The sequence below is a fragment of the Euprymna scolopes genome, chromosome 5 (genome assembly GCF_053919585.1).
Source record: "Euprymna scolopes isolate OS-2025 chromosome 5, ASM5391958v1, whole genome shotgun sequence".
Lineage (NCBI taxonomy): Eukaryota > Metazoa > Mollusca > Cephalopoda > Sepiida > Sepiolidae > Euprymna > Euprymna scolopes.
In genome coordinates this window covers 179,261,213-179,288,714 of record NC_136486.1, presented here as the reverse complement: position 1 = coordinate 179,288,714, position 27,502 = coordinate 179,261,213, and the positions used below count along the sequence as shown (strand labels likewise).

Sequence of the window (27,502 nt, the reverse complement as noted above, 5' to 3'; positions counted from 1 at the left end):
TGATGAAAACATTCCGAAAATCACGTAAATTGATCAAGTAGTCTAATTTTTATAAAGAGAATCATAAGCAACTTGTCTGACGTTGCTTGGGTGTTTGGAGGTGTGTGTTGAGAGAAAAAAAAAAAAAAAGTGGTAGTAGGCAGGCAGGCTCGAACCCGTGACACAAAGGTGGAAAAGAAAGTGGAGTTGTGCGTAAGGGTGTTGGTTAAGCAAAAAATAAAAAAGTAGTAGGCAGACTCGAACACGTACCGCAAAGGAGGAATAAAAAGTAAAAAAGTGACGTGTTAGCTATTGCACCCATCGCCAAATCATAAGTAACATAGATTTAAATTAAGGCTAGAAAATCAAAAAGAGGCGTCACTTTTGAAAATATTGGCAAAAAAAAAAGCCATCCTTCACTGTAAGAAAAGTGTCCAGTTTAGGGTGAAGAAAATGTTTTTGGCCAATTTTTTGATATTTGTCATCTGAAGGGTCGTACTTCAAAACGGTACAGATCTCGTAAAAATCCGTCGCCTTTGTCGAAAGTTTTTGCGAAACATACATTTAAACAGACAGGTGAAATTTATATTATATAGCTGTACTCTGTAATTACATAGAACTTCATAAATTAAAGGATTTGTATGAATAAAAGGTGAAATATAATTGGGGGAAACAAAGCACTAAAAGCATTCACTAGAGCAAATGTTGGTCTCTTGAAAGGATTCGAACTATCCAGAAAAGGGTTGTTCTATTAGTCAAAACAGTTTTTAAACTGTCTTAGCTACAAAAGATTATTTAACAGGTTGATACTTGAAGATTCCATTCTGATAAAAGATGAAATAAGTATTCATAATTTATTACGTCTATATTTCACATATGAAAATTGTAAGATCAGTTGGAGACAGTGTTTATTTCCTTAGTCGTTAACTGAGCTTTGCTCCACCACTCTTGCAGCTCACAAGGTTTAAGAGCATGTTTTACTTATATTAGTAGAACAATATCTTTGTGGCTGTGGATTGGAATCCTGTCTGCAGACATTTTCGGTTAAATTATCAATGATTTATGGCTAAAAGTAGAGAAAAAAAAAAAAAACATAGGTCACTCTACTCAGAGGATTGTTGATAAAAAACTATTAAGATTGACATGGTATATCATTGTGGTATTGATAATTTTTTTTTTTAAATAAAAATACTGGATCCTTACTTTCAGACAAATCTAAGGATAATGATACAAGTTTCCTTTAAACTATACACAAGAAATAATTTTTTTAATTTAATAAATATTTGATTTTTCATGAACTCAGTGAAGTTAATGAAGGGTTCAATTTGATTGTGAAAATGTATAAATTAAAAAATAATACACACCACATTTGTTTCTAATGCACAAGTAATTTTATTTTAGGGAGTTTCAAAATCTAATTAATTGAATTAGGTTGAAAATTTGAGAAACTCAGTGTAGATGGCCCTTTCAAATAAAATACGACTTGTGTATATGTAAACCTGTAACTTTCTCAAATGAGCAACCACAGAGTTGATATTTGGTTACAAGTAGATCTTGATAAGATGCACGAAGTGATGTAGATAAGGACGCTGGTAATTCTAACGAAATCACTACCCAACTCTGGGGAATTCAAACTTCATACACCAAGTGAAGTGTCAATTGATCAGGATTTGTGACAAACTTAGTTTTGCCTGAATTTTGCAAACGTTCTTGGAAGAAGTTTCACTTCTGATAAGATAAACTTCTCACAAAATTTTGATTGATAACAGCTGCTTTATGTTAGTGGTAAAAGCGACTACCAACTTTTAAATCCATCCATATCCAAGTTTTAAAGAGATTAAAAATAAACTCTAAGCAATTACTGTGTTGGATTAATATATTTACTTAATGTTATAACATTATTCTAAAATCTAGAAATTAGGAGATATGGCACCATGTCTAGTAACATGGTTTTTCTTAATCTTTTTGTGAAATAATATCAGTTGGTTGGATAGGAGTGAAGCTGGGCAACACAAATTGATATGGGTTCATAGAACGATTATAGGTACTCTTGTTCTCTACTCCCTCTCCAGATATTACTGTATTTGGGGCCCCATCTATTTAGCATTAAGAGAATGGAGTTGATTTTATTCATTTTAATCAGAGTGAAACAGTGTTACTTAATGAATTTGATTTCAGCTTCTGGCAGTCTGCCAGACACACCACCATTAGATGAGCATCAACAGTCTATATAACCAGACAAGAAACCAAGGTACGAGTTCAGAATCAATAAGGAAAACGAACTAAACACTAAAACATCTTTAAAGGCGTTAGATAAGAACTAAAAGCACAACGTTAAAAACAATAAGAGTAGAAAAACAAGTGTTCAAGACAGCTGAAGTAACAAGATTGCAGATTATTATGGCCTCCCATGACCAACAATGTTCGACTTTCTTATGAATAAAATGTTTGTGAGGATGCTGTATATTCCACCTAGACAAACAGTAATCAGCTTTTTAGTGAAAAAAACTTTAGCACAACTTTTTCCTACGTGGCATTAAAGCGCAATTGTTTTATTTTTTACTAAATAAATTGAACTCTACTTGGCAATTTTAATGGGTGTCAACTATTTTACTGCATCAAGCACCTTCAAAATTTAAGAATTTCATTTGAAAATAAAACTAGCCATAAGTAAACATGAATTCTCTTAAAAATAAATACATGTTGATCCCTGAAGAATAAGAGCATTAGATAAGAGACAGCTCATGTGGTTCAGTTCGTGCAGCTGTTTCTTTGATTTAAATGAGGAGTTTTGTTTTTAAGCAAAAAATACCAGAGTAAAATACGAAATAAGTGAAATGGGATCTTTTATAAACAAGTTGGTCCTAGGATGCAAAAAAAAAAAAAAAAAAAAAAAAAAAGACAACACTTGTTAGTGCACAGAGGAGATGAAATGGGTAGCAGGAAATCAGAGTAGGGGATGGGAATAATTTTACTCTGTATTCATTTAAGGAAATTCAATATTAAACTTGTTTATTTAAAAGCTTGCAAAAATGAAGAAAAAAGAGGAGTGATGAAAGGCATTTTATTTTATCAATGTTGAAAGTTATAAAATGTTTTTTTGCATCAAGATTTTTTTAAAGGAGATTTATTGAAAAAAAAAAAAAAAAAAGTGATAGTAAGAAATCTCCAAAATATAATTTCATAATTAACTACTACTACGTCCCTTGACTATTAAGTAGTGTTGGGACGATTCCTAATTTTCATACGATTCCGATTCCAGGAAAATATTGATTAACGATTCCGATACCAAGTACGATTCCGATTCCGATTCCTAGGGAATTATTGTTTTGAAATATACCAGGTAATTTTATACTTATGGTTGGTAGTTCCCAAGTATGTTCCCTAACTTTGGAAGAGATATTTTATGTCTACACCGTCGTGTTTTGGTTTAAATAAAATTATTATATAGTAAACTAAACGGAAAAATTAGCAAAATTTATTTTAGAGAAAATTTATTTTACTTAATTGGAATACAGAAAAAAAAACTCAAAGAAAATAGAATTCAGAGCAAAAACAAATAAAATAGAATTTATATAACAGAACAAAAACAAGAAAATTAGAGAATAAATACACACGATTCATTATTTTGGTCCTCATAATTAACAGATTTAATGAATTAAAAAAAATATAGCGGAAGAGAAAGAAAATATATACTAATTAAATATAAAAAAGATAAATATTTAATTTAATAATTTATAAATGAACGTGCGTAATGAAAAAAAAAACAATATACCACGTGACATGGCGCCGTAGATACAAAATAACCTTTCCAAAGTTAACGACCATATATGAGAAATACCATTAATCGAAAGTTTTTGTTTTATACCAAAAGGTAGGTATAGCGAAAAGTTACAATTAAAGGAATTTCAAAAACGATTTTTTGTTTGGCTATTGATAGTTGTATTTGTGACGGCAGTTCTTCAGACCTCCATAATTCACAAGGAGTAGTTAACACCTATTATTTTTCTTACTTTTTCATTGCTTTTACACGTTGTTTCTAACGTGAAGAATAAGTTTAGCCAAACTAATTTTGAAATAGGGTATATCAAAGGAACACATATAAAAATGATACCACTATAAAAAAAACAAATGAAATACTAGATAAAATTGAGCAAACATAATTACCAAAATTACAGAAAAAGATTAAAAAAAAAAATGGTGAAGTTTGTTGAGTGAAATGAATTATTGAAAGAAAATTAATTGAACTAATAGAAATGTTAAATAAAAAAATGTCACATTTCAATATTTTTTTAATTAAATTCTCAGGGTTGTCGAAATTAAAAATTAAGTGATTTTTTTATTAGACTTCTTTCGAAGCTTGTTACCTTGAAAAATACATTTAAAACCCTGTTTTTTTTTAAAATAAATTGAAAAATAAATGCAATTAAAAAAAATGTAATTGATAATTGAAACTTTAAAAACATATTAAACATTGAAAAATTACTTATCTCACAAATTAACGTCTAATAAAGTAGATCCAGTCTTCATACAGGAATTCGGTTATAATAAATATATCTTTCCCAAACTTAAAAATTAATTTTTTTTTTGAGAGAGAGAGAAAGAGAGAGTGCTTTAAAATCGCCGGGGAATGCCGCCTAAAATTTTAAAGAAGTAAATTTTAGTTTAGTGCCTTTCAAAGACGGTTATCATAATTTATTATTATCATTTAATTTCCTTTTTTCCTCCCCCCCCACACCTTCCCACGTGGTTCAGTAGTTAACCAGTGCTCCTGTTGCTGTCAGTCAGCTATCTTTACCTAAGTTTTAATTTCTAGTTAAAAGAATTTTTCATGAATAGAATCAGCATTTTTAAAAATTACTTTTTTAGTTGTATATATTGTATTTACTCTTTGAAGTTAAGGAGGGTTAAAAAAAATTGGTGACACCTAGATGGTGACGTAGGCAAAAAAAAAAGACACTGCGATTTCCACCCTCACTAATAAAACTGCTCTGAGTGACTAGTTGGTAATTTTTTGTTACTTTTCTTTTTTATTTTGCTCCTCCAATTTATTTGGATGCTTCATAGTTAAATGTTTTAACATGTTGGTTGTGGTCATGTTAGATGGTTTTATTCCTCGCGATATTTTAATTTGACAGACTTTGAAAATGGCTTTCAACTCATCATCTTCATCAACTTCAAAAAGTTTCCATGCAAGACTTTTTTTGGACTTTGGGCCATATTAGAAAATTCAGTTTATCTGTAAACAAATAATTTACTATTAAATTTTGTTTTAAAGCTAGTCACTTATTTGGATAATTAATTGAAAATAATCCGCTAAAAAAGACAAAAAGAAAAAAATATAAAGGGATGGGGCGGTAAATTGTACCAACCGGTAGTTAACAAAAAAACTTATAGAATTTAATTTTTGAAACCAATGTATAAAAGTTTACATAATGAAATGCAAATATGCATTTTCTTTCGAATTTTTTTTTTTTTTTGGTTGACTGTGTTCAATTCATACATGGTTAATGCGGTTCAATATTGCTAAACTATAAGTCTTAAGTAAAATTCTATTTATAAAGACTTTTTAAAATGAAATTATTTAATTAATCGTAAATATTATTTAGACATAAAAATTAATTGATTACAAAACCTTTTTAAAATATATATATTAATTTCTTTTTCGTTCGGCAAAAAACTGCGCAAAACACTTTTAATTTTCAATTTAAAATTCTAGAAAAAAGATTATATTATTCTGCTTTTAATATAATCAAAATCAGGGTTTTATCTTTCTGGAGAAAAAATAATAATAATAATGGATTTTATTTCAATGAAATTAAAAAAAAACACTTGACTGAATTGAATTAATTACCCTTAAATTAACGAAGGGGTTATTTAATAACTTTAGGTTTGGAAGAGATAGGTATGGGGTCGATTTTTTTGAAACTTCAAAAGAAAACTTTGCGAAATAATACGTGATCAATTTCATTTTAGAGATATTTATTTCAAAAGCCTTCTTTTAAAAAAAGAAAAAAAAGTATATTGTTCTATTAAACCTTTTACTGTTTAAATAATTTGACTTTGCTCGTTTTATTTTAAGAAAATATAAGTTGAAAAAGCATTTTCATTCAGTATTAGAAGATTTGTCAGTAAAAAAAAAACAATCGCCAAAAAGATAAGCGTTTTTTTTTACTCGCAATGTAGAGCCCTGCATACTTCTTTTCAAGTTAACTCTTTTGTAGTTTTGATCACAATAGATCTGAATGAATGAATGAACCTTGTAAGGGAGGGGCACTAAGCATTGCTCTGTTAATAATGAATTTCTTTGGTTTCTTTTTATAACATGCTACATTTCTCTCTTGCGGTTAGAAATATCAGGAATTTTTTTCTTTTTTTCAACATCAGACTAAAAGAATCGTAATGAAGGAATCGGAAAATTAAGGTATTTTTTAACGATGCGATTCCGATTCCGATACATTCCAAAATACACGATTCTTACGATTAACGATTCCGATTCCGATTAATCGTCCCACCACTACTATTAAGTAATAGTATATAATAATTAAATATGAAAGTTATATAAAATCTGTTACAAAATAAATGTGTGTGTGTATGTATATTTATGTATGTGTGTGGGAGTATGTATATACAAACGTAGATACAGAACACTACACAAGGAAAATAACTCGCTTAGAACACTTATTAAACAAAACGGACATAATCATGCAGACACACTGCTGATATTAAACACGTGTAAGTGAATCATTATAAACAAAACACGCAACAATATCACCATGAGAAAAGGTTATAATTTCAAATAATAAGTCATCTCCCTCTCAGTACAGACCAATAAGTCTCCTGTGTGTTATGAGTAAGTTGCTGGAAGCAATATTAAATAGAGAAATAGTCAACCACCTCAGCAGGAATAACCTTCTTAGTGACACACAATATGGTTTCCACTCTGCAAGATCTACCGCAGATGTGCTGATGGTTATATCCCACAGGATTAGTGAATCTCTTGACAAAGGCTTCCTTTCTAGGGCAATTGCTCTTGACATATCAAAGGCCTTCGATAAGGTATGGCATAAGCGTCTACTTCACAAGATTTCCAGCTACGGTATAACTGGAAATGTTTTCTCAATCATTAAATCATTTCTCTCCGATAGGCTCATAAGAGTAGTGGTAGATGGACAAAAATCGGAGGCCTGCAATATAAATGCTGGAGTCCCTCAGGGGTCAATCCTAGGCCCAACTCTCTTCCTGATCTACATAAATGACTTCCCTTAACACATACTTAAATCATTCATTGACATCTATGCTGATGACACAACCATCTACGGCAACACATCAAAGGCTGTAAATGACAAAGTTCTCTCTGATTCTCTCTCCTCTGATCTCGAGCGCGTGGTTCAGTGGGGGAAGATGTGGCTGGTTACCTTTAATGCATCCAAAACCAAACTCCTATCCTTACATCATCAATGCTCTGATCCCCATCTGGCATCAATTGAAATGGATGACTCGTCTGGGTGAGGCCCCGTGTTTTGACAAGCTTCTGGGTTTGACCTTTACTCCTGATCTGAAATGGAACACGTACATCAAGTCTGTTGCCAAGGTCGCTGGAAAGATGGTGGGATCCTTCTACCGCTCCAGAAGATATCTCGCTACTGATGCAATTCTCTATCTATATAAAAGCCAAGTACGTCCAAGGATGGAATACTGTTGCCATATCTGGGCAGGAGCTGCTAAAAACAGCCTATCCTGCCTTGACAGAGTACAAAATAGACTGTGGCTTAGTGGGGGATGCCCTTTTCTCTACCCTGCAACCTCTCTCCCACAGAAGAGACGTTGCGAGCCTATCCTTGTTTTATCATTATTTCCATGGCAGGTGCTCATCTGAACTCCAATCTCTGGTCCCCCCTCGCCAATCTTTCACAAAAAACACCCGTCTAGCTGAATGCACTGTGAAAAATTTCCCCCACTCTATATGTGTGCCTAAATCAAAACGCGGATTCCATGAACAAAGCTTCTTTCTTAGAATTGCACACCTGTGGAACTGTTCCGTCTGCCTGTTTCCCACCAGACTACAACTTGGATGTCTTCAAGTTCAATGTTAACAAATTCCTAATGAACCGCTCCCTTAAGTAAACACTTCATCAAATCTCCACACTAACGTAATGTACTTGCAATAACCCTTATCTCTGAGTGGCTTCCGGGCCTTGATAAGTGGTGATCACTAAAAAAAAAAAAAAAAAAAAAAAAAAATACTTAACACGAATCACGATATATATTTTGGAAATTAATTCAACAAATATGTGAACCAGTCCAGCTGCGTAACTAATATCTAGCTGCAACTTCCGGCCACTGACATAAATATGAAAGCTTCATCAAAATAGTTGTACACATTTTTTTTCTCCCTTGACAAAGAGATTTATTTCGAAAATTTGGGAAATTCATATCTACCATCTTGTGTGACACATTATATTGGTAAATAAATAGATTATAAATGAAAATTACCGAAATTCCTTCAATATTGTCATTTTTCTTTCAATTTATTGACTTGTGTTCCCATACAAAACTGCATTGTCATAGCCTCCAAATAATTCATTTCGTACTACGCATAATATTTCAAACAAACTTCATAATTTCATAAAATCCATCAGAATTTACATAGAAATTTTGATAACAGTCCACTAACATGGGTTTCAGTATTAAATGCAGAGATACACCAAATTCTTCAATGATTCACAAGCAATGCTAGGTATTCCTGCTAGTCTATTAGCAGGCCGTCCGGCATTGCCCAGTCATAAAATATGCATAAACATATTTGGATTCATACAAAAACTGAGACGTGCATGCGAGTAGTTTTTCTAAACAGTTCACTTATAAGTAAAAAAAAAACTAAAAGACAGCAAGTACAACTAGTAGGCCAGCTTTACACAATCTTTAAAAAGTGTTTTCAAAACAACTTATTCTTAACATAAGGAATCTGTCATAAATGATTCACGCGTGTACACCTGATAAACAGATAAAAATCAAATGACGACCATGTACCAATTTTTCAATTTTGACCCTTTAGCAGACCGTTTTTCCAGATGAAAACTGATTAAAAAGTTTTCCATATGTCTTAATATTTTATACACCAAATTTCAAGTCCGTAGATAAAAAAATCTGTTGAGTATATAGATTGAGAAGTGTTCTCACACCCACCTCTCACTTTTATAGATAATAAATATAGTCTATTATAAATATGTGCACAAAGAAATGTTGCCACTTATTAGAACAAAGCAGAATCCTTCTAACAGCTTATTTCAATTCATTCTTAATCATTCTTGAATGTTTATAATACTATTTTTATGGGTTAGTTTGATTAGGATTAATATTAGCATTTACAATAATGTCACTAATTTTCACATGCATTCTTAGGTTTAATAAATCTTTGTTACTTTCATTTCAATTGTTTGTAAAACATACATAAGCAATGTTTTAATGAATATTTTTTGTTTTTAAGTTGATTGATTCTGAAGTATTTAAAAAAAAGTATTAAAATGGGGATTAATTTCCAAATCTGGCATCACAAATATTTGTTTATATGCAGATTGTAGTATTGTATTTGGTTTAATATTCATTTTACATGCTGGCATGTATTTGACAGCTTTTAGAAATTTACTTCTAAACTAACTTATCTCTGACTAGGTCATTATTCAAACTAAATAACCTGAAATGTAACATTTTTTTTGAAGTCATTTCTTTAGTAAAGACAAGATTTTTTTATAGACTAACTACTTTTCCTGATGCCAGCTCAGTGTGGTGATAGGGACCAGTGCTTCTATCGAGACACCACTTCTAGATGATTGTCTACCTATCCATTCTAGCCCCCCCCCTTAACTTGTTTAATGTGAATTAACCTGAAGTCCAAATAAAGAATATAAAATTATTTAAATTTAAAAAAAAATGAAAATATTTTTTAATTAGATTTTTTTTTCAAAGTGACGAAATATTCCAAAATTGTTTGAATTAAGAATCCATTAAATTTATAATTTATTTGAACATAATTAAATATTATTCTATACAATTTTTACACGCGTTTACACTTCTCTATAAAAAAGCTGTGATGAATTATCATTGAAGTTCATTTTTCATCAATGAAATCAATCTAAAATTGTTTTAGATTTATACAACAGGTCTCATTTTTTTTCTAGTACATTATTAAAAAGAAAAGAATTCAAATGTTACATTTTTAAATGATACATAACACATCACTCAATAAGCTGCATGCCTGACTAATAAAACTATTTTTAGACAAAATTAAACTATTCATTAAAATAGTTCCTTGGCTTCCAATGCTTTTAACAATTTAATGCCTATTTTTTGCAAACTGTTTTTGGTCTGAATACACCTCAGTTTCTGATATCGCTTATTCATTGGAACCTAATCTATTTCTTTAGAGCACTTTTTTGGGGTTTGCAAATAGCCAGTAGTCACGATTTTTGTAACTGAGTATGTTAAAGTTTAAGGAAGACAAAACCCATTAGTTCTTTATTGTGGATACTTTTAATTTGTCTTTGAAAATTCATTTTGTTCAGCGATGAGGAGAAAACGGATGAACACGTATCCAAGGAAATGTCAGACACTAGAGGAAAACTTCCAATCTGTAGTGGAATGAAGACAAAAATGGTCACATTCAATGCTGCCAAGACTGCTTGTTTACATCAATAATTACAAGAAACCTTCTCAACCACCAATAGCTATGGCTAAAGATACATTACCTGAAAGTATTCTTTCAAACTCCTCGACTTAAAGTTCACAGGGAACATGAGTTGGAACAGATACATTGAGAACATTGCCAGGGCCGCTGCAAGGAAGGTGGGCTCTCTCTACCGTGCTAGTAAGTGACTTACATCAGAAAGTATCCTGTACCTTCACAAGGCCACCATTCGCTAATGTATGGAGCATTATTGTCACATTTGGGCTGGTACATCTGCTACTAGTCTTTCGCTCCTGGACAGGGTTCCAAAGAGAGTTGCCACTATGATAGGTCCTGAACTGTCATTTAGGCTTCAACCTCTGCCCTATCGACGAAATGTTGCATTCCTCTGCCTATTCCACAAATATTTTAATGATAGGTATTCCAACGAATTACAAGCCTTTGTACCCCCTCGATGGAAATACCCGAGAAACCCGACAAGCAGCAAAATCCCACCCCATACACAGTAGATATCCCTAGATGTAAGAAAGCCTTCTACTTCAATAGTTTCTCCCCTAGAACTGCTAGACTTTGGAATTCCTTTCCGGATTTTTGCTTCCGACTGTACTGACATGCAGAAGTTAAAGTGTAATACGAACAGATATCTGCTGCTCGTCTCCCTTCATAATATCCCTGCAACTTTGTCCTGATAGTAGCCCCTTATATCAAAGTGGCACTGTACCTTGCTTGGGGTGAAAATAGGGGAAAATATAAATAAATGAAAAATAAGAAGAATGAAAGGGTGAACCATTAAGTTAGTATTTGAGCAGTTGTGAAAACAACTTTTGAGTTTGATGAAGTCAGATTTTCTTTTTTCATGTGTGATCTTTGATAGAATAGAAAGAGAAAAGTGGATACATATTTTTTTTCTTTCGAATAAGCTAATGTATATAGACGCCAGAGACGAATAATTAATTTCCAAGATGCTGGTATTTTGTACTTTAAAATATTTTACCAAATTAATAACCCCCCACCCATCTCCAAACTCAGCCCCCACTGACATTTGTTAGCAAATTTAACTCTTTGGACAAAAAATAAATAAAAACAAATTAAAAAAAAAACCGAATGTATTTAAGATAAGAAAAAAAAGAAAAAGAAAAAAGGTTTGAATGAAATACATTTTTTTGAGAGAGAGAAAACTGTCAGAATATTATTTAATATTTGACCTTTTTACCTTTAAATAGAGAAATGACAAAGTGTCTCTTTCTTCTTCCTAGTTTCTTTATTTTTCTTCGATTCAGCCAAGGAAGTTTGGTTGGCCAAAATCCCAGTGGGTGACTAAATGTTTAAGTCTGATAATTTGATTAACTTCTCTACAGTAGTTTACATATTTTGTGCCTAGTGTTAATTGGTGGCTATTACGTCATGTGAATCAACCTTGTTTGATGTCTCGGTATCTACTAATTGAAACCCAAAATGAAGAAATGAAAACTTTATATGGATTGCTTTGGAGGTAACCCCCTTCCCTCCTCATCATAAGCTAAGTTTTAAACGCCTGCAACCATACAAGGATTATAATCAACTATGATTAAAAAAAGAAAAAAAAAATTTTCATTTGAGAGTCACCACTTATCAATGCCGAAAGCCACTCGAGGATAAGGGTTAATGAATGTAAGGTGGTAGTGTAGTAATCGTTAATGGCATAAATTGGGTAGAATTTGATCATTTATGGGGCGGCTCAGCAAGAACTTGTTTACATTGGACTTAAAAGCTACCATGCTTCATTCAATTGGCTTATTTATAAGCATAAATATTTCGAAAGTACACTTTAATCAGCTTATTTAGATATGTGTATTTCATTTTGATTAAAATAGAAATAATTCTATAAGGTCTGCTTTCATGTTTGACATAAAATAAAAATAAAAAAGGAAAGAGCATTTTGTTTTATTTATGAGATGTAAATTAAAAAATAAAAATGTTTAACAGGGGCAAGAAGTTGACAGGTTCCTCAGAAAATTCCAGAAATACAAGAAAAATTAAATCAATCTTTGGCCCAACCTTAAAAATTAATTAAAAAAATATAAAAAATTTAAAAATAAGTGATATGGCCTTTTTGAAATGACCATAAGGACATTCATTCTACTTTGTGCGTGTGCGCGCATGCAGGTGATTTGTCTACAATCACAGAATTTGTTAAAAGAAATAAATCAAATTCTCATAGCAGATAAACCCCACAAAAATGCCCTAGTGTTTTTTTTTTTACCATTATTTCTGAATTCAAATAGAATAAAACTGGTGTTATTTTTTAACTTGATTACATAATTTAAAAAAAATATATTACTTTTATTGTTTGACGGATTTAGTTTGTGAAATGTCTTGGACTAAAATTCTAATGCTTGTCTTACAAACTTAAAAAAAGATTAAAAAATTAAAACTCACCCACAAAAATATATATTCACTTACCTGAAAAACATAAAAAGAAAAATCATTAAAATCAAATGCATACAAAAACAAAAAAAAATAAAAAAACAAAAAAATAAAAAAACAAAAAAAATAAAAAACAAAAAAATAAAAAAACAAAAAAAATAAAACACAAAAAAATAAAACACAAAAAAATAAAACACAAAAAAATAAAACACAAAAAAATAAAACACAAAATAAAAAAATAAACAAAAAAAAAATAAACAAAAAAAAAAATAAAAAAAAAGATAAAACACAAAAAACTAACAAAAAAAGGTTACAAAATGATGAAATATTTAATTGGGCGCAATTATATGTTCAACCAAATTATTCAGTTTCTATGAATTAATTGGTTGCTTAAGATAATTTAGCAGAAGTTGATTTCCAAAAAATAATCTTTTATTCAAGGTTAGTTAAACATTGAAATAAATACGTTTTTGATATTTTTTTAGTTTAGAAATGCATGTGGAATTGCCCTAAAATAGGCCATCAGAGGTGATTTAAATTGGTCATGCAGAATTCAAATCATATTGGATCAACTGATGTATATATCTATGAAAGATAGAATGTGTGTGAAGACAATTCTCAACCTATATACTCAACGAATTTTTGATCTAGACTTGAAATTTGGTATATAGAATATTCAGACATGTGGAAAACTTTAATTGGTTTTAATCCGGAAAAAAAGGGCTGCTAAGGGGTCAAAATTAAAGAATTGGTACATGGTGGTCATCGGATTTTTATCTGTCAACTGTTTCATGAATGTGCATTCGTGAATCATTCATATGATAGATTCCTTATGTTAATAGTTTTGAGAACACTTTTTAAAGATTGTGTCGAGCTGGCCTAATGGTTATCATACTTGACTCACTGTCTTTAGGTTTTGGTCTCAGCTCACATATTTTTTTATTGCTTACAAGTGAACTGTTAAGAAAAAAAAAAGCATAATACTTGCATGCACATGTCTCAGTTTATGTATGGACTAAAATAATATTTATGTGTTTTACAACTGAGCAATGCCAGACGACCTGCTGAGTATGCTATAAGAACAAAAACTAAACCATCTAATAATAAAGATAATACCCCCCCCCATACACACAAAATTTGTAGTGTCAGCATCAACTGAAATCACAAAATAGTCGAGGAAGATGGAAAGACTGAGGAGAGAAAGCACTAACTAAACCTCTACTGGATGAGTGCGCAGAGAACTGACTTTGGAGAGATTTATTGTTATCCAAGTTTCAGTGATGCAATTTATGCAAACAGCAAATAAAATAAGCTTTTTGTTTTGTTTTAATTAAATACACAATGTTAAAATCCTTTAAACAGATTATTAACAAATTAATCCAGGATTAAGATAAAATAGCAATTAAATGATAAAACCAAATCAGAAAATATAAAGAAGAAAAAAATGTCATATCAATCCAGAACAAAAATGAAAGATTGAAATCCTATTGTTATGCTAATATCCAACGAAAACCACTTGTATAGAGTAAAGGTGCATGAGGAACAAGCTATTTTACAACAAATTTAGAGTATGAGAAGTTTTGATTTTCTTTTGCATTCTTATTCGTCAAATCCACTGGAATTTTTTTGTTGTCCAGAAAAATAAAAAATCCAATACAAAACCATAAAAATCTTCTGGAGAATATAATCACATTTGAAGAAACATCTAAACAGACAAGAACACTGGAAGACATTTTCGACCAAATCTATGGAAGAAAACATCTTAAAGTTAGCTTAGATGAATTCTTGGACAATTCAATCAGCAAAAACAATTTTAGACAAAAAAAAATCTTTGATCAGAGAAGAAATGAGATAAATTGTTGCTAGTATGTGCAAATAAAGTTAGAAATATGGTAATAAATTGTACATAACCAAGAAAGAACTTATTTCAAAAAAGAAATATCACTGGGGATTTGATACCCATTTACAGTAGATGAATATACATCAATTCAAATAAATGAACAAATTGGTTACCGGCTATTATTGACATCAATCAATGGTTGCTTTAATAGCAGAACTAAGCAATTTGTGAGACAACATTTACATGAATTTGGATGAATGCATTGTTGATTGAACAGTTGAGTTCGGAAAGGAAATAAGAGCTGAACATGAACAATATATTGCATAAATCTTTCAGCAGTAGACATTGTATATAAAAAAAAAAATCGCCTCAACAAAGGACGCTGACGAAAAAGGTGAAGGGATGTTTATGAGAGAATATGGTAAATGAAGTTTAAATAAACCAACTTGGTGTTCTATTTTAAAATAGATTTTAGTCTAGAAGCATGCTAGTTTTCCTCAGCTAAAACTGGAAATTTAAGTCTTAAGATTTTAAATATTTCCAAACTTTTTCCAAAATAAAAAAAAAATTTTTTTTTAATTCTGCACACGCCGACTTGATTAAAAGATCAAGGACGAACTTATATTTTGATTGCAGAAACAGGTGGATTAGCATGTTCCATTTATGATTGTTTTTAAATGAAAAAGCTGCTTTTCATTGAAGACACAGCTGACAATGAATGCAAAACTCAATTTGATTCATGTAATCCTACATCTGGTAGAACATTTAAGATTATTTACATGATATATATTTACTTAAATTACCTTGTCGGATGTTAGCATATAAGCTGACAAAAATATTTAAATCTGCCTAGGAAGTGAAATACAGGCATTTTCAGTATATTAAAAAAAAAAAATGTAAAAAAAAAAAATGTAAAAAAAAAAAAAAATCTAATCAATTTCATCTATTAGATATTTTATCTGGCCTAATTATTCTTTCAGCAATATATATATATATATATATATATATATATATATATATATATATATATATATATAAGTAGTAGCGTTCATGTGTGTGTGTGTGTGTGTGTGTGTGTGTATACAACTGCCCTACAGCCCACACCACTGGACCGATCATGACCAAACATGGCATGATGAAAGTCCCTCACCTAGGGTTGTTACACGCCATTTTCTAAGATGAAGGTGAAGGTCATAGCCTTTGTATATATACTCTCCTACAGCACATCACTGGACTGATCATAGGAATGTTGAACACCATTTGTCAAGGTCAAGGTTGGGACTTTGCTAATAGATCCACCATTTGTTACAAATGAAAAATGACATCTACTTTCACTGGGTATATAGTTATTCAAATATGGCTTTACATTTAGAAAGTGCAATCTTATCTAACAGATATTAATTTAAAAAAGCAAAAACAATTAGGCCTGTACAATTAACATTCATGTCAAACTAGACAATTTTTACAGCAAAACAAAATTGTCTAAATTCAGTTTTGTCCATTTTCAATGGGAATTCAATTATACTACTGGTGATATGTTTTTTTTTTCCTTAAAAATATTTCAATTGTTTGCGAGATAATAAAAAGCATGCTAAACTCGATCTTGCTCTAAATAATTTAGATGACTGAAATAGGAAATAGCCATAACAAAGATTTATTCGCAATGTAAATAAATGAGAAATAATGAAATGTAGTATTGGAATGCATACTAAACTTTAAATCAACATCAACTCATTAAAACAAATAGAAAAAAAAAAAAGAGAAAAGTCCATCCAAGATACATGAATCTGTTGAAGGATGTGCAGTTTTCTAGTTCAACATAAAAATCTAAATTTAATCAAATTACACATTTTAACGCAAATATGAAATATTTTTGTTTCTGACTCGATGAATGTGTAACTTTATTGATTGTTAAAAATTTGAAATAATAAAATCTGACAAAAACAAAAACAAAAGCGTATTGAAATGAGATATAGATTTTTTTGTAAGTGAAAAAAAAAATCCTTTTGGGATAGAAATCGAAGGTGTATAAATAGACAAGTGGGCAGAGTCGATTTTCAATCAATGTTCACTTGATACCGATTTCTCTTTAGAGGAATTTCGATCATATTAAATGGAATTTTTAGAAAGACTTTTCAAAAAGAAATCATTCCTTTTGGGGTTCAATGAGAAAGTTTGTTTTTTTTCTTCTTCCTTTATCTCATTTCATCAGTCAACTGTACTCCTGATATCGTCCACACTGAGGGTTGAAACTTCATTTACTTAGTACTTGATTAGTTATGGCATTGTGGACAATTCTAATATGAATTTTGTGAGTCATAAACTTATTTTTGTTTTTGATGTATAACAACATTTTGATGTTCAGTCTCAAGAGACAATGGATAGCACCAGTAAGGGTAGTTGCACAATCCCAAACCACACCTCTCCTGAATTGGCACAGAGTCCAATAGCAAGGAGAAATGCTAGATCATTGGAAACCATGCCGAGATAAGTGGAGAGCACATACAGTACCTGGAATTTCCAAATGGTCACACATTTTAGTACTGACCAAGCTCAACATTGCTTAACTTCAGTCATCTAACGGGAACCAGTCTGTGAATTATGCCATATACTAATTATGACTATTGTGTTTATATATATATGGTAACATTCTCTAGGTTTGCTTAGGTCATTGTCATTCAGCTGCTACTTTCGAGTCATCTTATGCTTTGTTTTCGTGTCTATATTTTTTTTTTACTTCCTTTTTCCTGTTTCCCTATTCCCTCCATGTAGTCAGCCATACACGGTTTTTCAACATCTTTATGTATTACGGCTTTCTGGTGTTCTAGCCTTAGATTGAAACGGTGTAAGAATAACACTCAAGATAAGAACAACTTATTCAATGTTTCTTAGTTGTAGTTACTCATACTCTTTGGAATGAGAATAAGACATGGTCAGAATCTCCCACGCTGCCATAAGGACTCAGACAGACATATGTACAGACTTGGAATCTATATTCGACCCCCCTCCTTGACTAGAGAAACCAAACGAGAATCAGACGACCAGGCCTTTATGTGCTCCAGACTCAACATGCAACATAATATTAGCTACTTATATTTTCTCTATCGTTCTCCCTCAAACCAGGACTGTACCCTAATAAACAAAGTCTCTGACAGCATAGATACAGCACTCTCCCCTCGATACTAGCGCACAAGTACATGTATTTAGTGACTTTAATCTCCACCACAGTAATTGGCTTGGATTCACTACTTACAGACGTAGCTGATAGCACAACACATAGCTTCTCTATATCTCATTCCCTATCACAGACGGTTACATTTCCAACACGTTTCCCAGATCAGCAAGATCAACATACTTCACTTTTCAATCTATTTCTGACCACAGTTCCTGATGATTTTGTAACAAATGCCCACAGCCCACTTGGGAATGCTGATCATGATTTGATAATGGTAGAAATCGCCTTAAATTCTCATCTCAAAACTGACGACCCACTGCTCAAAACAACAAGGTATTATGAGAAGGTTGACTGGGAAGCCATCAGGGATCTCATCAGAGATGCCATATGGGGAAATATCTTTTCTCTTCCTGCTGAACAGTGCACAAATGAGACCACTGAATGGCTCAAGATGGCAATTGAAGCACATGTTCCCACACAGAAATTCTATAGCCAGCCCCACTCTCCCAATACTTTACTTCTGCTTGTGCAGCTGCCATTGCACAAAGACAAAGTTTAACCAACATAAGTCCAGTTCAAACAGACAGAAGTTTATAGAAGCTAGAAGTAATTGTAAGAGAGAAATAACGACAGCCAAGAGAAAATATACTGAAACCACCAGGAAACACATCGAAGCACAAAAATTAGAAACCCGTGATTGTTGGAAAATCTACAACAGAGTAGTAAATAATGGGCAGTCAACAATTTCTCCACTATCAAACAATCATGAGGTTGCTTACATGGTAACCGAGAAGGCTAACATGCTTGCCTGTCGGTTTGCCTTAAACGCCACATTGGACCTGGCACACCACTCCCTCCCTGACTTTCCTTTGGGGACAGATGCCACACTAGATGATCTGAAAATCACCCCTTCTCAGGTGCATAAAAAACCTAGATACCTCGAGAGCATGTAGACCTGATCTCGTCCTGGCTGTGCTATTAAAAAAAAAAAATAAAATAAAATAAATAAATAAAAAAAAAAATAGCTCTGCTGAGGTTGCTCCAGTTCTCTCCAAACTTTACAAATGCCTTAACAAATCTTGCTTTCCTGACTACTGGAAAACTGCTTCCGTATACCAGTTTTCAAGAATTTTGTCAAAAGAACTAACCCATTAAATTATTACCCCATTAGCCTCCTCCCACTTTTTGCCAAAATATTTGAGTCCATAATTAATCAAGCTCTAGTCCATCACCTTACAGCTGCTAAACTTCTGACCAACCATCAATATGGATTTAGCCAAGCCCATTCCATAGCAGATATCCTAACTAATCTCTGAACGTATATATAATTCATTGAATAAAGCAGGAGAGGGTAGAGCGGTAGCCCTTGATATATCTAAGGCTTTTGACAGGGTATGGCACGATGGTCTTCTAAGGAAAATCAGATCATATGGTATCACTGGAAGAATACATAATGTAATTAAATCCTTCTTAAGAAGAATCCAGGTTGTCCTCGACTGTCATACATTTAAACAATATGATATAATGCGGGAGTACCTCAGGGGTCTATCCTAGGACCTCTTATTATTCCTAATATTAATAAATGACCTCCTGATAAAATTGTCTCAGAAATGGACATATTTGCTGATGACACCACTCTCTATAACAGGCATAAGGGAAAAACAAATGAACACATACCTAAGGAAATGGCAGAAACACTAGAGGAAGACCTCAAATCTGTAGGGAGATGGGGACAAAAATGGATGGCCACATTCAATTGTGCCAAGATAAAGCTTGATAGGTCCTGCACATTCATCTAAGCTTCAGCCTCTCTCTCATCAACAAAATGTTGCATCCCTCTGCCTGTTCTAATGGTGAATGCTCTGATGAACTACAAGCACTTGTACCCCCTCGACGTGAATACCCCTGACAAACCCGACAAGCAGCAAAATCCTACCCCTACACAGTAGAGATCCCTAGGTGTAAGAAAGCCTTCAATTAGTTTCTTCCCCAGAACTGCTAGACTTTGGAATTCTCTTCCAGGATTCTGCTTTCCCAACTGTACTGACATGCAGAAGTTCAAGTGTAATGTAAACAGACATCTTGCTCATCTCCCTTCATAATATCCCTGCAACTGATGTCCCCGATAGTAGCCCCCTACTTCAAAGTGGCACTGTGCCTTGCTTGGGGTGAAAATTTAAAAAAAATATATATATATATATATATATATATATATATATATATATATATAAGCCTTTTCACAATTGACATACCCACTTTTATAAAACTATTAGATTTCATTAACATGATTTATCAATATAAACATCATAAGAGGTAGAAATATATGTCCATTCTTTATGCTGTTGTTTCTGGTATATACCAGAAATGACAGCAAAAAGGGCGGACATATATTTTCTACCTCTTGAAAACGGATGTTGTATCCGAAAATATTTGAGGAATTTACCATATACAGTCAGTTAAAATAAATGAATATTTATTTAAATTATTGATTTATAATTTAAATATCTATTTACAATGACTGAATAATTCCTGCATTGACAAGCCTACAAACATCTTTTATTCCATAAACAATGCTTCAAGCGAACTACGATAGTCTTCTTGAATTAAAATCTATTATTGAGCTTTTTTTTTCCAGAAAGATAAAAGCCTAGATTTTATCTTTTTGAAAAGCAGAATATAAAACTTTCTATTTTTAATAGAATTTTAAATTTTCCAAAAAAACAAAAAAAAAACAAAAAAAAAAAACAAAACGAAAAAACAAAAAAAAAACAAAACAAAAAAACAAAACGAAAAAACAAAACAATTCACCACCATTTTTGTCTTATCTCATATATTTAAGTATTTTTTAAAAGGTTTCTGAATGAATAAGATTTAGGATGATCTGCTATAAGAATATGCAAAAATATAACATAAGTAACTGCATTTCAAATAATTTCATATTTTATCTCATTCTATAAATTTCGCATGGCAAAATTAAAAAATCCAAAATTTAATTAGCTTTTACAGAACTAAATGAAGTTCATTTAGTTCTGTAAATTTTCATGTGTTTTTAATTAATGACAATTAAGTGAAGAATCCATTTTTTTATCATAATTTGTAAAAAGCTTTCATTAGAATCTGATGTAATATTGGGAAAAGGAGAGATAACAGTTTGTAATATGAACAACTGTAGGCCTTATGGTCTACCATAGCTGAGGAAATATTACATAATGATAAATTGCCAAAAGAAATTGTTTTAGCAAAATGTGCAATTATTTATCAATTTTTTCTTTTTTGGTATCGGTCCTTCAAAGCATTTCCTATTTAATGGTATATTAGCAATATTAGGTTCACTAAAAGAACACTTCATTTATTTTTCAAAGATTTAAAAATAGTGTTTTTTTATAAAATAATGAAAATATATAGATTTTTTCTTGATAATCTGGAAGATAATATTAACATATTCAACAAAATTCACACTTCAAAACACAAAAATGAAAAATTAGATGCGTTCAAAATTCAGATTTTCAACCTTAAAATCTGATATGTACACAAGAGTTTTTGTTTGTTTTATCTATAATCTTCATTCTCCCCACAATTCAATATATTTTGTTCAGTTTCAGCTGATTATTTTAAGCATAATAACAAATAAAGGGGGAGGTTGTAGGTTAAAAAAATATATATATATAAATATCGATTATGAAAAAAATAAAGTACACCGATATAAAGTGCATTCTTCACTTAATAATCTGTGAAAATTTTGTATTGATTGGATAATTACTTGATTTTTGATAGATTTTTAAAGAGAGACTCCGTCAAAATATACTTACTATATCCTTTCGTTTTGGCCATGCCTAGAGAACAAAAATCTATAGAAGAGCACAACACACAAGATGATCATTTTAAATTTAATATCACCGGTTTAGTAAAAATGGTCATTACCTACAGTGGTTGGCAAACTAGAATAGAAGAATCCAAGTTTGAATTAAGTTTAAACTAGGAGCAAGACAGCCACTGGAACTTAATGTCTATATACATAGAATTATATCTAAAAATATAAAACTCAATGAAAACTACCAGTTAAGAAAAGATAAAACAGTCACATACAAAATGAAAAAAAAAAAACAGAGCTGCATATGGCTTGCCAGTTGCTGTTTGCTGACTAACCTATTAGATATTACAGTGAACTTATTTTTAAGAACCATATTTTTTAAATAAAATAAAAGAGCAAGAGTTATCTTTCCTTCTGAACACCCGTTAATCACAGAATTTCTTCAATAGGGAGAAATAAAAAAAACTAAAAGAAAAAAAAACAAGAAATAAAAAACTAAAAGAAGAAAAACAAAAAAAAGAAAAAAGAAAAACAAAGAAAAAGAAAAAAGAAAAAAAAAGAAAAAGAAAAAAGAAAAAAAAAGACAAAGAAAAAGACAAAGAAAAAGACAAAGAAAAAGACAAAGAAAAAGACAAAGAAAAAAACAAAGAAAAAAACAAAGAAAAAAACAAAGAAAAAAACAAAAAAAAAACAAAAAAAAAACAAAAAAAAAACAAAAAAAAAAACAAAAAAAAAAAAAACAAAGAAAAAAAACAAAGAAAAAAAACAAAGAAAAAAAACAAAGAAAATTATGATCCCACTTATCAAGGCTCAGAATCCACTCGAGGATAAGAGTTAATGGGTATACATTAGTCAATGTGATTATAACAGTAAACATAAGTAGTGGATATTTTGTAAATTGGAGTACTTAGGGGGACAGTTCATCAAGAACTTGTTTACATTGGACTTGAAGACAATCAGATTGTAGTCAGCTGGAAAGCAGGCAATCGGAAGAGTTCCACAGGGATGCAGTTCTAAGAAAGGAGCTTTGTTCATGGAATCTGCATTTAGGTGTAGGCACAGATAAAGAGTGTGAGAAATTACTGATAGTGGTTTTGGTTAGACGCGTGTTTTTTTTGTGAAAGTTTGGCAAGGGGGATCATAGATTGAAGCTCAGCTGAGCATTTGCCATGAAAATAACGATAAAGCAGAGACAGGCTTGCAATGTCTTCTGTGGGAAAGAGGTTGCAGGGAAGAGAAAAGAGCATCCCCACTAAGCTACAAAGTCTATTTGGAACTCTCAAGACAGGTAAGCTGCTTCTAGCAGCTCCTGGTCAGATGTGGCAACAGTACTCCATTGTTAACCATACCTGGCTTTTATATAAGTAGAGAATTGCATCAGGAGTGATATATCTACTGGAGCAGTAGAAGGATCCCACCATTTATGTAAATAACTATAATTCTAATTAGTGAAAATTTAAATTAAAAAAAAAAAAAAAAGAAAAAGCCATTTTGGGTTATTTTAGCCCCTTGAGAGGGAAAAAACAGACATTTTTGAAATAAAGCTGTTTTCTGCTTACATTGAAATATACATAATACAAAACAAGGTGGAATCTTAAGGAAAATTTATATACAACTATGGTAACAAAACTATTTTTCCTTATCTCATTTAGAAAGCATATGATATTGCAAACAATAAAAATACAAGTCTAAACCTGTTAATCTAAATCCAATTTAAATCAGCTTAAAAGATTGACAGCATTTTTATTCAGATTTACTTTCGTTTGATACTATCAAATAAAAAAGGTACTTAAAATAAAGTATACGTTTATCATGAATTTTAATTCAATTAATCTGCTGAGTTTGTCCTTTTGATAATCCGAAATGACAGTATAACATTGTTTAATTGAGCAGGTTTTGTGTCAAGTCACTCAGGAGTTCGAAAACTACTCAACAGAATTACAAATCTTGTATGAAGAACACTTGAATGCCGAGTGGCATAAGAATAAAACCACCACTATGCAATGATTGTGGTGGTATCCAGCACAATTATTGCATAGAATAGTACTACCAATGGTAAGATAGGATTCATGTTAAATTTGGTGCAATTCTAAGGGTGGGTCAAAATTAAAATACTAATAAAGGAAAGATTGTCGGTATGTCACCAAGTTAATATCATAACAAAACTGATGCTTATTTTAACTCATTTTTTCAATCATTCTAGAATGTTATTTTTATTTTACAACATTTTAAATGTTAACAAAGAAACATGGATAGGCTCCAAAAATAGTGGGCAGAATTATACAAAATTTGGCATAAACCACCCTTTTGGGTGCGAGATGTAATAACTTCTAGCATACTAGTTATGATGCATAAAGAGCTAAAATCAGTCATGTGGCAGAGATTGAAAATTTATCAATCCCAGATTTTGAATAATTTTATATATATAAAAAAAAATTTGCATCTAAGTTAAATCATGTTTTTAAATATTTTTCTTTTTTTGTTATTTTTCTTATCAGTTTGTTCAAACTGGGGAAGGAGCATCTTACTGGATGTTAAACATTAACTCATTAACTCGGATATTCCAACCAAAAGATCTTTTCAAGATTCTGGCCACCCCTTTAAGTGCACTTGTCTGAACGTCTTTTACACTTGGTTCACCGGGTATATTTGCCAGGTAGTTTTTGAAATTCTTTTTTATGAGTCCAGTTGCTCCTATAATAACTGGAATGACAGAGATCTTAAGATTCTGGTTTCTTTTTTATGTCGTGTTAGGGTTAGGGTTTCTTCTCGTGTCGTACACAAGATTTTGGTATTTCCTTAGCTTTTCCTTTTCAGTTCTGTTAAACTCAGCATCATTTGGGACACTAACTTCTAACGTTGATTCTTTCTCCTTGTTCCATATCATTATGTCAGGTCTTATGGCTCAATTTTCTAGGTACGTAACTGTAGGAATTAGATAGTCATGTTGGATGGTGTGTGACTTATTTCCGACTGCTGTTTCTCGTATATATGTTCCTAGGATTTACTGCTGCATTCGATATTCAACTTTTTACAGATTGTCCAATGGAGATATTTACACACTCCATTACGTCACACTATAGTAGCCATTCCGCAGCAGAACCTTACAGTTGAATTTCTTTGTGGCAGAACTGCACTTGCTCTCATTGCTTAGACTACTCATTTTCTTAAAGCATTCATTATCAAGCCTTGATCTTGAGGCAGCCATTATAATTCTCTCCTGATCATAGTGAAGCGATCCTCCTTTCAGCCAGTATATGGAGCCTTTTTTCTGTTATAGTGGTGTTAGCATAAAGATCAAGTCGGAAATAAAAATGACATTCTAGAATGATAAAAAAATTTACATGAAATAAACATCAATTTTGTTTTAGCGATAAATTGGAGGAGACATACAAACGAGTTCTTTTCTTAGACGACTACTTTTTATAAAACTGCATTTTCAATTGTCAAATCTGAAAATTACACCCACCTCAAAATAATATCACAAAACTCTGAACATTAGTTAGATGTATTTGTTATTAACATATAAACAATTGAGGAGGATGTTAGCCAATACGGAAATGTATTTTGAACCTTTCATTAAATGTAATTTGCTATATTATCAATAGGAAGAGTGAGGTTCATACCTTTCTTAATGGCGAGACCCCAATTTGGAAGCTTTAGAAAATGTAGAATAATCCCTTAGTTACAATTATGCCTAGAAACTCAGTCATACCTGCAGAGTAAGATCTGTGGGTCAATCAGAGTCTATAGTTTCTAGACCATCCGCACAAGATATGTCTATTAAACCAATTGGTGTACAAATCAATCACACAAAACATTTACAGCATAAATATTAAAAATTTAATGCTTAAATTATTTTACTAAAATGATTTTATTCAACATTAACAAAAATGGGTTGATATGCCATAAAACAGGAACAACCATTAAATAAGCTATGCTAAAAATATGTGAACAACTTTTAAATGCAACAACTTTCTACAAAACTGAACTGCTGGGCATAATATAATCTCAAAGGGGTTGACAAATTAACAATAAATAAAGTCAGCAAAAGTATCTCTTCTCTCAACTAAGAGAGGCTCAACTGCACATCTAATGTATCCATGCTTCCAGATATCACAAAAATTTGAAACGCATGTAACTTTTCACAAATTCAACAAGAAAATTTTCCAACATTGCTATAACTGATCATCACTTTGGTCTTAGTAACATTCACTTTCTGACCTTTCTTTTCCATAACAAACTTCCAAGTTTAACAAATAGACCTTCCATTGTTTCACAGATAAATACTAAATCATAAATATAAAGTATTGTTTCTGCCTGGACAATACTTCTAAGATACAAATGAAAAGCATTTTAACATTAAAGCTGCTACTAAATAAACTTTTTATTTGATTTACAAATTATTTTGAGTTTAATACTTGAAAATTACTTCTAATTTTTACCTTCAGACAGAAAATTCACCATGAATCATTTTCATTAAAAAACCCTCCAAGTCTAAATAAATAGTAAAATATAGTTTTTTTTCCTAAAGATACCACGGTAATAGATACAAAAAAAAATGAAAAATGAATACTGTATTAACTAGAAAGGTCCTTTTACAATACTTTTTTTTTTTTTCTCTCCTCTAATCGCTGATGAAGCCAAAGTTCATGCAAATATTAATTTGATGAACAGGTATATTCTTATATGCCAACACTGGAGGCTGAAACAATTGTGACCAATGAAAGAAACTTTCGATAAGTAAATACTTGTGTATCTATCCCCATTAACATGGTAGCTTTAAAGAAAATATTTATAGCTCTAGCATTGAAATATCTAAATGAACACTTTGTTATTTACTCATATGTAATTACTGGCCCAAGTAATTAAATTACATAATAAACACATATACCTAAGTCATTGAAACGACCTGTGACCCAAAGGGTCACAAGTTTTTCAAGTTCTGTTTAATGGTGACATACTTTTGCTATTTCAGCAGTTATGTCATAAAAGATGTCTTAAACTGGTTTTAATAGATAATGCCATCCCTTTGTAACATCAGTCAAGACACATAGAAAAACAAAAAACAAAAACAACAAGATAACTTTTCATAACTAGCTGGACTTTCCAGTTCACCATTACTTCACAAGGTTTGCAACTTAAAATACTAGAAACCAAAACTTGAAATAAACATTTAATTTATAAGTTCTTTTCAAATACAAAACTAATAGTTTAATATTTATTCACATAAAAAACATTTAGGATTTTGACAATTTTTATAAATTTGTCTTAAGAATGTAATGAAATCAAACACCTGGACGAAGGTGTGCATATGAATGAGAGGGAGGGACTTTTTTTTTTTTTTTTTAAACTTAAAATTTAGTTGTTGAAAATCAAATCAATCTCTAAAAACTGAAAAGGAAGTTTTCAAGTCAGGATTTCACACCTAACCTCGCTGCTGCAAGTGGAATGCAGATAGTCTATATATAATACACAAAACTAACGTTATAATTCATACAATAAAATGGATTAAATTTGTACATTTATATGGAAAAAATGAAAAACAAAACTAAAATTCTTTAAATGATGGAAGCAAAATGAAACAACTTCGATAAAAATTGC

General features: G+C 31.3%; 1 protein-coding gene across 2 annotated transcripts in view; it reads right to left on the bottom strand.

Moving 5' to 3' along the window:
* LOC145277053 (guanine nucleotide-binding protein G(i) subunit alpha-like) overlaps positions 1-27,502 on the bottom strand; it is a 131,446-nt gene that overhangs the window by 81,149 nt on the left and 22,795 nt on the right. Inside the window, exon 1 of one of the 2 annotated variants that reach the window (XM_080128711.1) lies at positions 13,085-13,103. The exons of the other annotated variant lie outside the window; for it this stretch is intronic. The gene's annotated coding sequence lies outside the window, so the exon portion shown is untranslated. Of the gene's footprint in view, positions 1-13,084; positions 13,104-27,502 lie in introns of those variants that run through there. 2 annotated transcript variants of the gene reach the window in all.